General features: G+C 45.4%; 1 protein-coding gene across 7 annotated transcripts in view; it reads left to right on the forward strand.

The window, feature by feature from the left end:
- tcf7 (transcription factor 7) overlaps positions 1–17,611 on the forward strand; it is a 346,414-nt gene that overhangs the window by 176,031 nt on the left and 152,772 nt on the right. The gene's annotated exons all lie outside the window — the stretch shown is intronic.

Genomic DNA, 17,611 nt, shown 5'->3' on the forward strand with positions numbered 1-17,611 from the left:
TTTTCAGATTTTTTGCAGTGTACAGCCAGCTCCTCTGCTGCACTGCTTTTGGCCATGGAGTAATCATTTAGAGTAGTTAATTCACCTAACTGCATGTCTTTGGACTATGGGGGAAACCGGAGCACCCGGAGGAAACCCACACAGACACAGGGAGAACATGAAGAAAACTCCACACAGAAAGGCCCCTCATCAGCCATGAGGTTTGAACACAGAAACTTCTTGCTGTGAGGCAACGGTACTAACTTCTGCACCACCATGCCTTTTAAATTTGTACATATTTGAATATAACAGATGAAAATAAACAGAGCTGGGAAATGAATGTGGCATTAGGAAGTAAAAAGTCTTCTAAATAAATGAAAGTAGTCCTTTGAAAAAGATCGTTTTGAAATAAAAAACTATTTATTTATTGAACTATATTGACTCATTTATATTTATGTGTATATTTTAATATGTATTTCAGGATTTATTTCATAGCCATATTATTTATGTTGGTGGCACTGTGGTGTAGTGGAGTGGTTAGCGCTGTCGCCTCACAGCAAGAAGGTCCGGGTTCGAGCCCCGTGGCCGACGAGGTCCTTTCTGTGTGGAGTTTGCATGTTCTCCCTGTGTCTGCGTGGGTTTCCTCCGGGTGCTCCGGTTTCCCCCGCAGTCCAAAGACATGCAGGTTAGGTTAACTGGTGACTCTAAATTGACCGTAGGTGTGAATGTGAGTGTGAATGGTTGTCTGTGTCTATGTGTCAGCCCTGTGATGACCTGGCGACTTGTCCAGAGTGTACCCCACCTCTCGCCCGTAGTCAGCTGGGATAGGCTCCAGCTTGCCTGTGACCCTGTAGAACAGGATAAAGCAGCTAGAGATAATGAGATGAGATTATTTCATCTCATCTCATCTCATCACCCGTGATCTTCGGGCCCTTAGATGGCACTGCATCACATACAGGCATGCTTCTGTATTGGAAATCGCAAAATAGGCTCAGGAATATTTCCAGAGAACATTATCTGTGAGCACAATTCACCGTGCCATCCGCCGTTGCCAGCTAAAACTCTATAGTTCAAAGAAGAAGCCGTATCTAAACATGATCCAGAAGCGCAGACGTCTTCTCTGGGCCAAGGCTCATTTAAAATGGACTGTGGCAAAGTGGAAAACTGTTCTGTGGTCAGACGAATCAAAATTTGAAGTTCTTTATGGAAATCAGGGACACCGTGTCATTCGGACTAAAGAGGAGAAGGACGACACAAGTTGTTATCAGTGCTCAGTTCAGAAGCCTGCATCTCTGATGTTATGGGGTTGCATTAGTGTGTGTGGCATGGGCAGCTTACACATCTGGAAAGACACCATCAATGCTGAAAGGTATATCCAGGTTCTAGAGCAACATATGCTCCATCCAGACGACATCTCTTTCAGGGAAGACCTTGCATTTTCCAACATGACAATGCCAAACTACATACTGCATCAATTACAGCATCATGACTGCGTAGAAGAAGGGTCTGGGTACTGAACTGGCCAGCCTGCAGTCCAGATCTTTCACACATAGAAAACATTTGGTGCATCATAAAACGGAAGATACGACAAAAAAGACCTAAGACAGTTGAGCAGCTAGAATCCTACATTAGACAAGAATGGGTTAACATTCCTATCCCTAAACTTGAGCAACTTGTCTCCTCAGTCCCCAGACGTTTACAGACTGTTGTAAAGAGAAAAGGGGATGTCTCACAGTGGTAAACATGGCCTTGTCCCAACTTTTTTGAGATGTGTTGTTGTCATGAAATTTAAAATCACCTAATTTTTCTCTTTAAATGATACATTTTCTCAGTTTAAACATTTGATATGTCATCTATATTCTATTCTGAATAAAATATGGAATTTTGAAACTTCCATATCATTGCATTCCATTTTTATTTACAATTTGTACTTTGTCCCAACTTTTTTGGAATCAGGGATGTAAATTATGTGGCAGATTTGTTGCAGTCACTGTCCACATGCCAGCACTCCATGGTGAAGGACTCGGCTAATATGTGGTGCCAGCATTCCATGGTGAAGGCCTTGGCTCATAATATGAAAAACCTCCACCTCAGGCAAAAATTCCAAGTGGGCTCAACCATGATTAACCTCACTGAAGGTAATTCATCTGCTTGGTCTGCACAATGGAGCAACAGATGCGCTCTCCAGACAGCACATATGTTTGGGAAAGTGACATCTCCAGAAATGGTGCAGCAGATCTGGGAAAAGTTCAAACACAGGTAGAAATAGAAATAGAAATCTTGATTATCATTGTAACATACAACGAAATTAAATTAAAGTGCAGACCTTAATAAGTGCAACATAAAAGGGGAAAAGTTGTTATATACAAAATATAAAATATATACAAAAATATAAAATACTTTAAAAAGAAAGAATAAAACACAGCCACACAATACAAAACATCTAGACACTTGCAGCATTCAGTGTACTGACAGCTACTGGGAAGAAGCCATTTCTTAGTCTGTTTGTCCTTGTTTTAAGTGTTCTGTATCGTCTGCCTGATGGCAGCAATTCAAGCAGTTTATGACCCAGATGTGTTGAGTCTTGCAGAATGTGTTGAGCTTTCCTGAGGCAGCAGGAACTGTGTAGTTCTTCCAGTGGGGGAAGAGGGCAGCCTACTATTTTCTGGGCATCCTTTATAACCCCCTGGAGTGCCTTCCTCTGTGCCATTGTGCAGCTGGTGTACCACACACAGAGACAGTAAGTTAGAATACTCTCAATGGAGCAGCAGTAGAAAGACACCAGCAGTTTTTGGGAGATGTTTTTCCTGAGGACCCTCAGGAAGTAAAGTCTCTGCTGGGACTTCTTTACCAGTACCGTTGTCATGGCGCCCCAAGTCAGGTCTTCTGAGATGTGGACACCCAGGAAGCGGAAGTCAGAAACCCTCTCCATGCTGTCCCCATTTATGAATAAAGGCTGAATTGTTGTTTTCTTCTTCCTAAAGTCCACAATTAGCTCCTTGGTCTTTGTCGTGTTTAGGAGCAGGTTGTTGTCACTGCACCACGTCGCCAGCCACCCCACCTCATCTCTGTAGGTGGACTCATCCCCTCCAGAGATGAGCCCCACCACTATGGTGTTGTCCGCAAATTTGATGATGTTGCTGCTGTGGTGGGCGGGGGTTCAGTCATTAGTGTAGAGGGTATAGAGCAGGGGGCTCAGCACACAGCCTTGTGGGCAGCCAGTGCTGAGGCTAATAGTTGTGGAGGTGTGGGGGCCTACTCTAGCCCTATGAGTGTGGCCAGTTAGGAAGAACTTTATCCAAAGGCAGGTGAGGTGTGGAACTCCCAAGGCTGACAGTTTAGACACCAGTTTGTGAGGAAAGATGGTGTTGAAAGCAGAGCTAAAGTCCACAAAGAGCAACCGTGTGTAGCTCCCCTGTTGCTCCAGGTGGGTCAATGCAGCATGGAGGGCTGTGACTATGGTGTCCTCAGTAGCCCTGTACTCAAACTGGTGTGCGTCAAAGCTGGGAAGGATAAATGACATGATATGACTGTGGACCAGCTTCTCGAAGCACTTCATCACCACAGAGGTGAGTGCTACTGGCCGGTAGTCATTAAGGCTGGAGATGGTTGGTTTTTTGGGCAGGGGGACTCTGGTGGAGGCCTTCAGGCAGGGTGGGGTAGGGACTGGTTGTAGATCCTGGTGAGGACCCCAGCCAGCTGGCCTGCACAGTCCTTCAGAATGCATCCAGAGATGCCATCAGGTCCTGCAGCCTTCCTTGGGTTGACAGCTTGCAGTGTGCGCCTCACCTGACCCTCCTCCACTGTGAGGGTGAGGTTGCTGTGGGCCACTGTGTCTAGTGTGGCTGCCTGTGGTGGTTCCTCCTCAAATTGGACAAAGATGATGTTCAGCTCCTTCACCAGTGAAGTGTCCCCATCAGCCGTTCCAACGTTGGTCCTGTAGTTGGTGAGGTGCTGGACTCCCTGCCACACCTGCCTGCTGTTGTTGCTGTCCAGATGGTCCTCAATCCTCCTCCTATAGTCCGACTTGGCCTTCCAGATGCCTCTCTTCGGTTGGCACGGGCTGCGCTGAAGAGAGCCATATCACCAGTCCTGAAGGTGATGTCCTTTTCCTTCAGCAGTTGCTGGACCTCCCTGGTCATCCAGGGCTTCTGATTGGGATAGACCTGGATGCATTTGTCCACTGTGACAATGTCCGTGAAGTACTTGATGTAACACAGAACATGGTCAGTGAACATGTTCAAGTCTACATGTTTGAAGATATCCCAGTTGGTTCTGTCAAAGCAGTCCTGCAGCTGCTGAGAGGCTTCATCAGGCCATGTTTTAACAATCTTAATGGTGGTAGGAGCAGTTTTCCTGATGGGGGTATATGTGGGGAGTAAAAGCAGAGACATATGGTCCGACTGGCCCAGGTGAGGTAATGGCCCAGCTTGATGTTAATATAGACCTTGTCCAGAGTGTTGGCTCCCCTAGTAGCACACTTAACATGCTGATGGAATTTGGGGATCACTGATTTTAAGTCCACGTGGTTAAAGTCCCCTGCTATGATGCACACAGTGTCAGGATAAATGCTCTGCTGACTGCAAATGCTGCCATGCAAATGCCCAAGAGCCAAGTTAGCAATAGTATCCAGTGGGATGTAGTCAGCAGTGATCATGACCACAGTAAACTCCCTGGGAAGAAGGTAAAACAGGTCTGCATTTGACAGTCACATACTCCAAGTCCGGGGATCAGTGACTGTCTGTGTTAGTGCACCAGGTGTTGTTTGTTCAAAGATAATCTTCGTTGCTGATGCTGAGTCAAGCATGATTATTCCTAATGAAATCAAATGACCCTCTGGGTCAGGACACACGAGACCATGACTGGCCTCATGGCCTTCTGGATGTGATTCTGTGTTTTTCACTGTTCCTGCTCCACAGGATCTAGCAGTAGAACCACAGGGTTTTGCTCATAGTCCTGAGCTGGCCAACAAAACCCTGGTTTCCACTATTACTTTCACTAGTAAGAGTCCTAGCAGGCATTAGAGCCCCTAGTATGGTTTTCTCTACACCAAGGTGCCTTGCCATCAGATTATAATGAGCTGTGTGGAACAGCAGTTTCCTGTGGCTTTTTGGTCCCTGTGGCTTTTTTGTCTTTGGTCTGGAGAACATGGCGTTTATTTCTTCAAAATGTAGTTGCAATAGGCTTATCAAATCACTCATATCAAAAGAGATCAGTCTCATAAATTCATTAATCATTAATTCAGGTGTCTAATAGTTTATAGACAAACTATTAAAATCAATGGAATAACTTAGCGGTGATGTTGCTATAGTTTGAGTATTGTAGCTCTAATGTAATATGTTTACTCTAGATCTATGACATTCATATAACAACCAAATGGGTGAAGGCAATTAGAATACTTATTTGGCAGAGGTTGGCATTCAGTGGGTGTTGTAGCAATAAACAGGACACAGTTTATTCCAAAGATACCATTTATTGAAATAGCTGCCATGAATTAGCAAACTAATACTGATCAGATATAGCAACAATAGCAGCTAAGGGATAATTCAGTATAAATGGTGATACAATGTATACAAATAAGAATCAGTAGTGTATATGATAATTAAGGCATTAATGGAAATCAGAAGTAATAAGCTATATGCCAGTGTTACAGTGTAGGGGCGAGTGGATATTAAAATGTGATAGGGAAATCACGATTGTGTGGGTGGGTGTATGAGTAGGTATGTGTGTGTGTGGATTGTGAATGGAATGCGCGAGCCTTGTGCCAGGCCGCGCCCTGAGGGGGATGGTCAACACAGGGAGAGCGCACGAAAAAGAAGAAACAAAGGAATCTGTAGTTTAAACTAGTCTTGGCTAGGCCTTAAACCCAACTTCTACTTAACCCTTAGCTACTCCTGAAATCCCGATGTTGAGGAGTGGAGTATGACGGAGGGAGTTAAAAGAGAGGGAGAGAGAAAGAGAACTTATGCACGATCTAACTAAATACAAATAGTAAACAAAGTAAATCAAACAACACGCGGTCTAAGACCGACTTTCATGTGAATCAAAATGTGCACATCTCATCTCATCTCATTATCTCTAGCCGCTTTATCCTTCTACAGGGTCGCAGGCAAGCTGGAGCCTATCCCAGCTGACTACGGGCGAAAGGCGGGGTACACCCTGGACAAGTCGCCAGGTCATCACAGGGCTGACACATAGACACAGACAACCATTCACACTCACATTCACACCTACGGTCAATTTAGAGTCACCAGTTAACCTAACCTGCATGTCTTTGGACTGTGGGGGAAACCGGAGCACCCGGAGGAAACCCACGCGGACACGGGGAGAACATGCAAACTCCACACAGAAAGGCCCTCGCCGGCCCCGGGGCTCGAACCCAGGACCTTCTTGCTGTGAGGCGACAGCGCTAACCACTACACCACCGTGCCGCCAAATGTGCACATTTAAACCATAAATGAATTCAAATGAACAACATTCTTCATGGGCGGCACGGTGGTGTAGTGGTTAGCGCTGTCGCCTCACAGCAAGAAGGTCCGGGTTCGAGCCCCGTGGCCTTTCTGTGCGGAGTTTGCATGTTCTCCCCTTGTCCGTGTGGGTTTCCTCCGGGTGCTCCGGTATCCCCCACAGTCCAAAGACATGCAGGTTAGGTTAACTGCACTCAAAAAAATATGACATTGGATTTACTTAACCGAGTTATGGCATCCGGTCCCACGAAACTGTGTTAATTTAGATGTATTGAATACAGTTATGTTTTGAATAACTCAACATAACTGTATTCAATACATCTAAATTAACACAGTTTCGTGGGACCAGTTGCCATAACTCGGTTAAGTAAATCCAATGGGGTTTTTTTTTGAGTGTGGTGACTCTAAATTGACCGTAGGTGTGAATGTGAGTGTGAATGGTTGTCTGTGTGTCAGCCCTGTGATGACCTGGCGACTTGTCCAGGGTGTGCCCCGCCTTTCGCCCGTAGTCAGCTGGGATAGGCTCCAGCTTGCCTGCGACCCTGTAGAACAGGATAAAGCGGCTAGAGATAATGAGATGAATGAATGAACATTCTTCACATTAACTAGCCACAACTAAGACTAACAACTGCCCAGATGCCAGCCTTACTTGAGATCACTCTTGCGCCTTCTGTTATCCGAAGACAGTGCGGAGCGCAGGTCCAGGGAGAAGACAGTTTTGTTTCTTTCACTTTTACAGCTCATCAGCTAAAAGATCTTCAGTGTTCCGTTGGTCATCCGATGATCTGGAAGGAATCTTGTTTATAGTTCATCGACGTTGAGAAAGGGAAAAGGGATCCGGTCACCTTTTCTCTTTGAAATACTGCGTGGGCTGCAGTAACTAACCGGTTCAGTTATTATTACAACTCTGCAAAGGTCAAATACATTGAACTTTGGCAAAAGGTCAGGTATCAACAGCTCGTTCTTTGTTCTTTGTCCTTCTGTAGCACCGATGCATCGGCTTCTCTTTCATGCGTGAAATCCACCGCCAAAGAGAGAGAATTTTGATTCTGCCGTGAGTTTAAAGCACAGTCGTGATGTCACTGTATTTGGTATCTGGTATCATCTCTGTATCCAATACCATTACAGGGAGTCAGAAGAATGGGTGGAGATGGAACATGGTGTCGAGTACAGGGATTGGTGTGTTCAATGCTGTACAGTGAAAGGGAGAAGATGGTTCATAAATGGTTACTATGGCTACGGGCATGGCAATCCATCTCTACATCCCCCTCTTTGGTCTCAAGATCAAAGGTTCTTCCATAGTCCTTGAGAGCAACAGAAGGCTGTATAGTTCATGTCTGTAGTTCACTCACGCTCTTTCAGTCCTGAAAACATTAGCAGGTTATGCAGGCTTTGGCATCTGGGTACATATAAGGCTATTAGCATCTGGGCAGATGATATGTCTACTATTCGTGTAACTAAGCAACACTAAGTAACTATGGGGTAGTCTACACTTTAAAAGGTTACATTTCAAAATATATTCAACACATTTCAAGTATATTTTCAAGTATACCTGGAAAGAGAAACAAAGAGGTGTTAGTTATAGGGGTCAGCAAGCCTATTCTTTGGGAAGGTTAGTGGCGGCCTGCGATGAGGGGGTGTACCGGACACTGCAGTGCTTCCAGCTGCCGGGTACATTGACTAGGGAGTCAAGTTTGGTTTGTAGTGTTTGTATAGCATGTATGCAATTCCTGCCATGATGACCCAGCCACTGAGGAGGAGTGACAGGATGTCCTAGATTAGATGACTGTCCGACTAATTACTTAGAGAATATGGTTTTTAGTCCAGCTGGTTCTAGATTGAACTTTGCCATTTTAGTCCCTTCAGCCAGGAGCTGCTGTTGAAGAGTGTCATCAATGTTCAGGTCGTGACCTTGGAATGCATCTATCATTTCAATTTTGGTCTCATACCTATCAGGGTTGAGGTGATGTAACGCAATGTCATCTATATGAATGGTAGCTCCCTGTGGGACATTGAGGAACACCGTCTGGTTGGGAATTTTCATCCTAGTGACTGTGTCATGCCAGGCGTAAGACATCAGGATTTCAGTGTTTGGGGTGCTAACTATCCATTGATTACCTACTTGTTCTACCCTAGTCTCAACGCTCTCATCCTTGATGGACATACTACCGTCACACTTTTGTTCAGGGGCATCAGTTCTTAGTCCACACAAACGCCCAGTTGTGTCCCTAATGAATGGGTTGCTTGGGCAGACTCAGTGTATATCTTTGGTGGAGGTGCACATGTTCAAGTTAGGGATGAGGTAGAGAGATGGATTGTCATCATGGTACGCTAACATGGGTGGTGTTTTGATGTGTATGTGGATATTGTCTTTCCAGAAGCCTATGTTTAAGACAGATTTCAACCTATAAATGTTCTGTCTCTCAATGATGGGTAGATTAAGTATGAATCCTATTTCCAGGTCTTGCGGGTTAACAAATATGGGAATAGCACTGCCAAGACTATATGCCAGGTGTACTTGTGAGGTATATACATTCGTGGTGGTAGTAGCTTTCAGTATGTTCTCAACCATGCTAAGAGGAACTAGGTAAGGAGGGATTTTTTTCCACCACTTAAGCTGTTAACTGAGCTACTAACTTCTCTCAACAAGTCCTGCATCAGATCTCTAATTACACACACACAGGTTATATCTAACCATACAATTCCTGACAATGTGTCTAAAGCATGCAGGGTGTTATTTATTAATGCTGAGTGCATGTTGACTGTGAGAATGGTTCCCTGCAGGGTTCTGCCTAGGCCCTGCAGCTGGTCCTGTTGGACAAGCAGTCTCTGTTGGATTTCTGGGTGAATACTTAATGGTGGTGCATGCCTATGTGGTTAGCGATGCATGCAAGGTAAAAAAAAAGAAAAGGTGGAGTGAGGCTGCTATGGGCTGTCTACCCCCCTTTGGGCTGGGGGAGCATTTATAAGATGTAGCAAGCTGCTTCTTGATGTCAGCCACAAGCTCCTTCAAGGTTTCTATTTCTGCCCTAAGTTGGCCCTTGGGTTTGGTCTCTTTGCCTTTGAACCCATGCTGGGGGCCATAACTGAACCAATCATTTGGTCTCCTATCAAAATGATTTCTCTGCGGCTCATGGGGGTAACGATCTTGTTGTCGATTACTCTGCTCCTGATGGGTCAGTTCCCTTCATGGGTGGCGGCCATCCGGCTTGCTCAGGTCGTTGGTACCAGAACCAACAGCTCTCCTGGGCTCGCCTTGCTGGCTCTTCTGCCTGCCCTGTTGGTGGTTTGGTGTGGTTAGTTTTCCGGTTGACCCTTCTGAGAGTACTTTGCAGCCCTCCAATTCCAACAGTGCGCTACCCTGAGATTGTATGTTGAGCACCCTTACGTCCTCATCCAGTCTGTCGGTTGGGCGCACAACTGTCTCCCATGTCATCTGGGCCATCTGTCTGATTTCCTGCATTGTTTTCTCACGTTGTCGGCACTTTAGCATAACGTGAGTGTGCACACACGGGTGAAGGTTGTGCAGAAACAAGGATCTGAAACCTCGGTCTTCTTCCAGGCCTGGTGCCTTGGAAGTAGGCGTTCCTCAGTCGCCTGTAGTACTCTCGTAGGGGTTCTGCTCATTTATGCTTAATTTGAATGGTGCTGATGGTCTGTGTAAGTCGAGTATTCTTTGCGCAGAACCTTGCAGAGTCTGGAGTACTTGTCGCGGATACAGGGCGGCTGGGTTTCAATGAACGCATGAATGCTTCTACTGATTGTCTTCAAGATAAGCTTCAATTTCTCCCTTGGTGTGGCTTGGGGCAGGTCAGAGAGGCAATGTTCCACTTCCCTTCAATGGTGGAATTGCGGCTGTCAGGGTCGAATTGCTCGATGTCCTTTGCAAAGGAATCAAGCTGGCGCATACGGAGGCCAGGGGAACGGTTCCTTTGTGTCCTCCTGGACCTTTGGGGAGGTTTGCTCTCTGAGCTACTTGATGATGAGTTTGATGGAGGGGGATACCTCACATGGTACTCATCAGAAGAGGAGGAGGAAGAGAAAGAGTGTTTGTAGGTGGGGTTTACTGCTGAAGACCCCATTCTTCTTCTCCCTTTTAATGGTCAGGAGCTTTGGGGGCCCCTCAAGTGCAGGTGGGCATGATTCTGCTCCACCAGGATTGCGGGAGGGGGCAGCAACTTGGCACTTTGGTTTGGAAAGGGGGGGCATTTGGTGACCGACCAAGAAATCTTCGGAGTCTGTGTCAAACTCAGCCCCTCCCCCAAATCCTGGCTCTGTTTCTGCCTTTGCCTCCATGGATGGTGCATGAAGCATCGCTTTGGCCCTGGCACATGTTTTGTGACTTTCTTCCTGGGCCCAGTTGTTGGCAGCTTTCCTGCTAGACCATTCAGCTAGCTGGAGTCTATTGGCACACTCCTCTAGCGAATCATTGGTAAGCTTGAGTTCATCGCGTAGGGTCGAATTCATTGCATTTAGCTGGTCGCGGCTAGCGCTCAACTCCCTGTTCTCCCCCCAGAGCATTTCCAACTCCAAATGGGTACATTGGTGATGGAGCAGAAACAACTTGCCTACCACCTCTTGGATGGTGATGACACCGCATTGGGGATTCTGCATGTATTGTATCAAGCTGTCAATCTCTGTCTGACACTCATCCTGGGTTAATTGCCCAAGTTCTTCCCTTTCCTTAGGAGAGATTTTGAGGAGATCAGAGATGAAGTCAGAGAGGGGAATAGGTTCCAGAGGAGGAAGGCTATCCTTCTCACCTCCTGACGTATGTGGGGTATTACGGTGGCTCATCCTGACTGCCTGGTTTGGGCACGGACCTACACCTGACGAGCTAGTGACGTGGGCACTATTTCTCAGTCTACCCCTTTGAATGTAAGCTAATGTCATGGCTACGAGGTGACGACAGACAGGCTGTGCTCAAACAGTGAAAATAAGAAAATGCACAGGTGAGGCTTCAAACCTGTCGCTCTTGTTTACTATCACTCTCTCTCAAAGTATGCCAACTAACTATGGCAACCATACTTGTTTCTACCAATGGCTACTGGTGATACAGTTACTTACCCCCTACTAGCTGTGTTCACAGGATGACTGACACACAAGACTGTTTGTTAGTTAAACAACACTACTAAACAACACTATCACTACACTGCAATTAGCCCAAAAAACACTCTGGTATAGCCTTGGCAATTCCAGTTGACTAGCCTATTACTGAGTAGAGGCTTGGAATGGCTCAACACTGACAGTATTCTGTCAGGTATGCAAGGGAGGTGGATGTATGTGCAGAAGTGTTCAGTTTAATAAAGTGCATATATGTACACAAATACAAAGGCAAACAGTCCAAATCGGCAGGCTCGAGCAGAAACGTGAAAACGGGCAAAAGGTTTGGTCGAGGCGCAAACAGTACATCAAAGGCAAAATGAGAGTGAGAACGAGAACAAGGCACAAGAATCAAGAAACCAAGAAAACAGGAACACCGGAAGAAAGGCTTGGTAATGCGTACTTAATGTAGCATAATGGATCTGGCTTGGGCTCAGGGCTGGACTCAAGCTCTGGAGATGATTTGAGCTTTGGCGACGACTCTGGCTCCAGCTAAGGAGATGACTCAGGCTGGAGTTCTGGAACTGGCTTGGAAGTAGGGCTGGGCTCGAGCTCAGGAGATGACTTGAGTTCTGGACTTGGCTTGGACTGTGGACTTGGCTCACTTTTGAACTCTGGACTTGGCTCAGGTACAGGCTCGAGCTCTGTCAGTGCACTGCTTTGGTCTGGGTTAGGACCTGGTGACGGGAGTTCTGCAGAGGTCTTCCTGGCCGGGTGGCAGCAGGACGACGCAGATGTCCTCCTGGCCGGGTGAGGCAGAGGTCATTCCGACGTCCTCTGATTCAGGTTCTGATGCTGGCTCCGGCACTGGCTCTGGAGTAGACTCTGATGCTGGCTCCGGTGCTGGCACTGGTTGTAGGCCCTGACGCAGGCGCTGGCACTGGAGCAGGCACTGACACTGGCTCTGGCACTGGAGCAGGCGCTGACACTGGCTCCACCTCTGGAGCAGACACTGGCGCTGACTCTGGCTCCACCTCTAGCACTGAAGTGAACACTGGTTCTGGCATGGGAACAGACGCTGGCACGGGAACATGAACAGATGCTGGCACAGGTTCAGGCATGGATTCTGATACAGACACAGGTTTAGGCATTAATTCAGGTGCTGGTTCTGGCTGAGAAACCAGCTCAAAAGAGACAGCCTCCAAGAGGGGCTCAGGAACAACAGCCTCCTCTGCTGTCTCTATATCAGCCACTGGGGGGAGCTCTGAAGCAACAGCCTCCTCGGCTGAGTTGGTCACTGAAGGGAGCTTTGGAGCGACAGTCTCCTCAGCTGAGTAGGCCACTGGAGTGGTTGCCTTTAGGAGGCACTCAAGAGCAATGGCCTCCTCCACTGAGTCAACCACTGGCATGATTGCCCCTCCCCAAACATTTTCATGGGGTTCCTCCTTTTCTAATGACTCAAAAATAAACTTGAGCTTGGCAAAGAAAGTCTGTGAGTTTTGAAGGCATGGGTGTTCAACCCAAATCAGGTAGTCCACCTATCTGCATGCTCGTTCAGCAATGAATGTTAGTACGAAGCTTACCCAGATGGATTCAGGTGGCTTGGGCTCTTGGAAGTTCTCATAGAACAGATCACATTGCAGTCTGAATCCCATAGGGTGATATATTCCGTAGTAAATTGCCGGGGGACTCCAGTCAGACTTTAGATGAAAATACAAGGTGAGAAGCAGAGACAGGGAAACCTGGAAGCAGCGTGGGATTGTGTACTGGAACACTTCTGCTACATCCATTGTATGGCGAAGTATTCTGTCAGGTACGCGAGGGAGGCAGATGTATGTGCAGAAGTGTTCAGTTTAACAAAGTGCACATATGTACACAAATACACACAAAGGCAAACAGTCCAAATCGGCAGGCTAGAGCAGAAATGTGAAAACAGGCAAAAGGGTCGGTCGAGGTGCAAACAGTACATCAAAGGCAAAACGAGAACAAGGCACAAGAATCAAGAAACCAGGAAAACAGGAACATGGGAAGAAAGGCTCGGTAATGCATACTTAATACTTAATACTTCACGATGCTACTGCATCAGCGCAGTCCTTAAATAGGCAAATTCAATGTTCTCTAGTAGAGTTCAGGTGTGCCTTGTTCATGGTGTGCGTGCTGGAGTCCACTCGGCACGTACGCACCCCGAGGCGCGCCTTCAGGTGCACGTGCTATAGTGCGCAGGACTGACACTATGCAGTTCAAGGACAAAGTGGACTCGAGATGAGCTGACCTGGGAGCATTTTTTTTCATGCCTCGACACAAGGGCAAAAAAAAAAAGCAAACCACAGAAAAAAAAGAGAAACAGAAAACCAGCAGCTTTCCAGCAGCTCTGTTCAGTTCAGTTCAGCTTTACTGTCACACACAAAAATCAGAGGTTTTCCAGCTGCTTGGATTGATTCAGTTCATTTCAGTTCAACTCAGCACCACTGTCACCCAAACTCACAACAGATACGTTAGCCTTGTTCACTGAGAGAAAGAGAAAAGTAAGAAATCCTGCATGTTAAATGAGCAGGCGGTTTGGGACACACCAGCGCTTTGCGTGGCGGAGCTTCTCTGCTCGCTTTGTGGATCCATGGCGTGGTGTTCGAGCGATGTTGCTGACGGCGTCGCGGCGGCGGTGCTGGAGATGTGGGACTTGTTTTCGTGCGCCTTTTGGTGGGACTGTGGCTGCTACACCACGGGAATTACATCCTGACCCCTACTTGGTGGACTTTTTACTTTTTATTTTTTATTTATTTATTTTTCTTACAACCCCGATTCCAAAAAAGTTGGGACAAAGTACAAATTGTAAATAAAAACGGAATGCAATGATGTGGAAGTTTCAAAATTCCATATTTTATTCAGAATAGAACATAGATGACATATCAAATGTTTAAACTGAGAAAATGTATCATTTAAAGAGAAAAATTAGGTGATTTTTAAATTTCATGACAACACATCTCAAAAAAGTTGGGACAAGGCCATGTTTACCACTGTGAGACATCCCCTTTTCTCTTTACAACGGTTAGGACTAGGACTGTTTTGGCCTCTAGAGGCCGCTGTTATTTCCTTTTCATGTCATGTTTATTTTGGCCTCTAGAGGCCGCCACTGTTCCTGTGTTTTGTGTTTTTGTTAATTGCCTGTTTGTCCTGATTATCTTCACCTGTGTCCTTAATTAGTTTGTGTATTTATACCCCTGAGTTCAGTCCTCTTGTCACGGAGTCTTTGTGCTGTTATGTTTATCTCCAGTTTCCTCTGTACTGTGTTCTTTGTTTTGTACTTTGCTTTTCTTTTGGATTTAGTAGTGACTGTTTTTGGATCTTCTGAGCTTTTGCATTTTTGCCTTTTCCTTTTTGGACCTTAAACTTTTGATATTTTATTTTTCCCTTTGTCTTCCCAGTGTTAGATTATACTCTTTGTTGTTTTTTGCTTTGCCCTGTATATAGTGTATATAGTATAAATAAACCTTTTGATTCTTTTTCTACTTCCACCTCACGCCTCTGCATTTGAGTCATCCCCCTGGTGGCTTAGTGGGGGTTTGCTGGATTATCACACCAACGAACCAGGTTCAAATCCCAGCAAAACCCTAACAACAACAGTCTGTAAACGCCTGGGGACTGAGGAGACAAGTTGTTCAAGTTTAGGGATAGGAATGTTAACCCATTCTTGTCTAATGTAGGATTCTAGTTGCTCAACTGTCTTAGGTCTTTTTTGTCGGATCTTCCGTTTTATGATGCGCCAAATGTTTTCTATGTGTGAAAGATCTGGACTGCAGGCTGGCCAGTTCAGTACCCGGACCCTTCTTCTACCCTTCTTCTACCATCATTACATGATGCTGTAATTGATGCAGTATGTGGTTTGGCATCATCATGTTGGAAAATGCAAGGTCTTCCCTGAAAGAGACATCGTCTGGATGGGAGCATATGTTGCTCTAGAACCTGGATATACCTTTCAGCATTGATGGTGTCTTTCCAGATGTGTAAGCTGCCCATGCCACATACACTAATGCAACCCCATACCATCAGAGATGCAGGCTTCTGAACTGAGCGCTGATAACAGCTTGGGTCGTCCTTCTCCTCTTTAGTCCGAATGACACAGCATCCCTGATTTCCATGAAGAACTTCAAATTTTGGTTCGTCTGGCCACAGAACAGTTTTCCACTTTGCCACAGTCCATTTTAAATGAGCCTTGGCCCAGAGAAGATGTCTGCGCTTCTGGATCATGTTTAGATACGGCTTCTTCTTTGAGCTATAGAGTTTTAGCTGGAAATGGCGGATGGCACTGTGAATTGTGTTCACAGATAATGTTCTCTGGAAATATTCCTGAGCCCATTTTGTGATTTCCAATACAGAAGCATGCCTGTATGTGATGCAGTGCCATCTAAGGGCCTGAAGATCACGGGCACCCAGTATGGTTTTCCAGCCTTGACCCTTATGCACAGAGATTCTTCCAGATTCTCTGAATCTTTTGATGATATGATGCACTGTAGATGATGATATGTTCAAACTCTTTGCAATTTTACACTGTCGAACTCCTTTCTGATATTGCTCCACTATTTGTCGGCACAGAATTAGGATTGGTGATCCTCTTCCCATCTTTACTTCTGAGAGCCGCTGCCACTCCAAGATGCTCTTTTTATACCCAGTCATGTTAATGACCTATTGCCAATTGAACTAATGAGTTGCAATTTGGTCCTCCAGCTGTTCCTTTTTTGTACCTTTAACTTTTCCAGCCTCTTATTGCCCCTGTCCCAACTTTTTTGAGATGTGTTGCTGTCATGAAATTTCAAATGAGCCAATATTTGGCATGAAATTTCAAAATGTCTCACTTTCGACATTTGATATGTTGTCTATGTTCTATTGTGAATATAATATCAGTTTTTGAGTTTTGTAAATTATTATGAATTATTATTATTATTATGAACTAGCCCCCTCAAGTTCAAGTCCAGTCACTCAAATAAACGAAATTTCTGGAACCAAGATTGCAAACTTGACAACACTATATTTACACTTTATTGACAATGAAAATATATACAAATTAAAAAAAGCTGGTAGAAACCGTATGTAATGAATGAAATCGAAATGTAAGCTGATCTCTTACAATACACCACAGCACTTGCGAATCTGCATGGGACTGAACTGAAATTGACCGCTGCCTGTCTATATTTGAAACGAGCTGTCAATCAAAGAAAATATCCGGCTGCTTTCACCAATCAGCAGTCTCCTCGCGGAAAGCTTTGCCATGTCCCTCCCACTGTGAGGCTGGGAGTCCGTGGGCAGGCGTTTTCGCAGTATTTGTCCAATAATCGTCTTGCATTTTGATATTGAAAAGTGCATAGCTCCCAAATGCCATTGAAGTGCACTGAGGCTGGGCTGCATCAGAAAACTCACACACACATTAGGCGAACTGGGGAAAGTTATAACGGAATGATTTCGCACTGTAGTTGGGTTGAGCACATATATTTCTATGATTCTGGATCTGAAATAGCAATGTTATAAGGTCGGCTATAACATAAGCCTAGCGCAATTCATCCTACACGATGTTCGTCATTTTTAGAGGAGGCTGAGCCTCCCTCGTTGCCTTAGAGCAATCGCCCGTGATAAGTACTATGGCACTGTTATAGTATGTCTTTCTAGTAATGGTCTCAATATGAGCATGCACATGAGAAAATAGATATTTCATAAAACCACAGTTATCTCTGAAATTTCATCAACAAAGCATTTCTGCCCACAGAACTGCTGCTCACTGGATGCCCCCCCCCCATTATATCTGTACAGTATATATGGACAGTTGTGTCTGAAAATCCCAGGAGACTAGCAGTTTCTGAAATAATGAAACCACAAAGTCACTAAGGTCACAGGTATTCAATGTGAATATTATCTGAAGCTCTTGACCTGTATCTGACTGACTTTAAGCATGATGCTGCTGCCACATGATTGGCTGATTGGATAATTGTGTGAATGAATAGGTGATCCTAATAAAGTGGTTGGTGAGTGTGCATATAGAGTGGATATTTAGAACTCTGTATATAAAAGAAATTTTAAATTTTGTGGGTTAATACATTTAGCCAGCATACATAACCCTGAAAACACTACAAGCC

The sequence above is a fragment of the Neoarius graeffei genome, chromosome 12 (assembly GCF_027579695.1).
Source record: "Neoarius graeffei isolate fNeoGra1 chromosome 12, fNeoGra1.pri, whole genome shotgun sequence".
Lineage (NCBI taxonomy): Eukaryota > Metazoa > Chordata > Actinopteri > Siluriformes > Ariidae > Neoarius > Neoarius graeffei.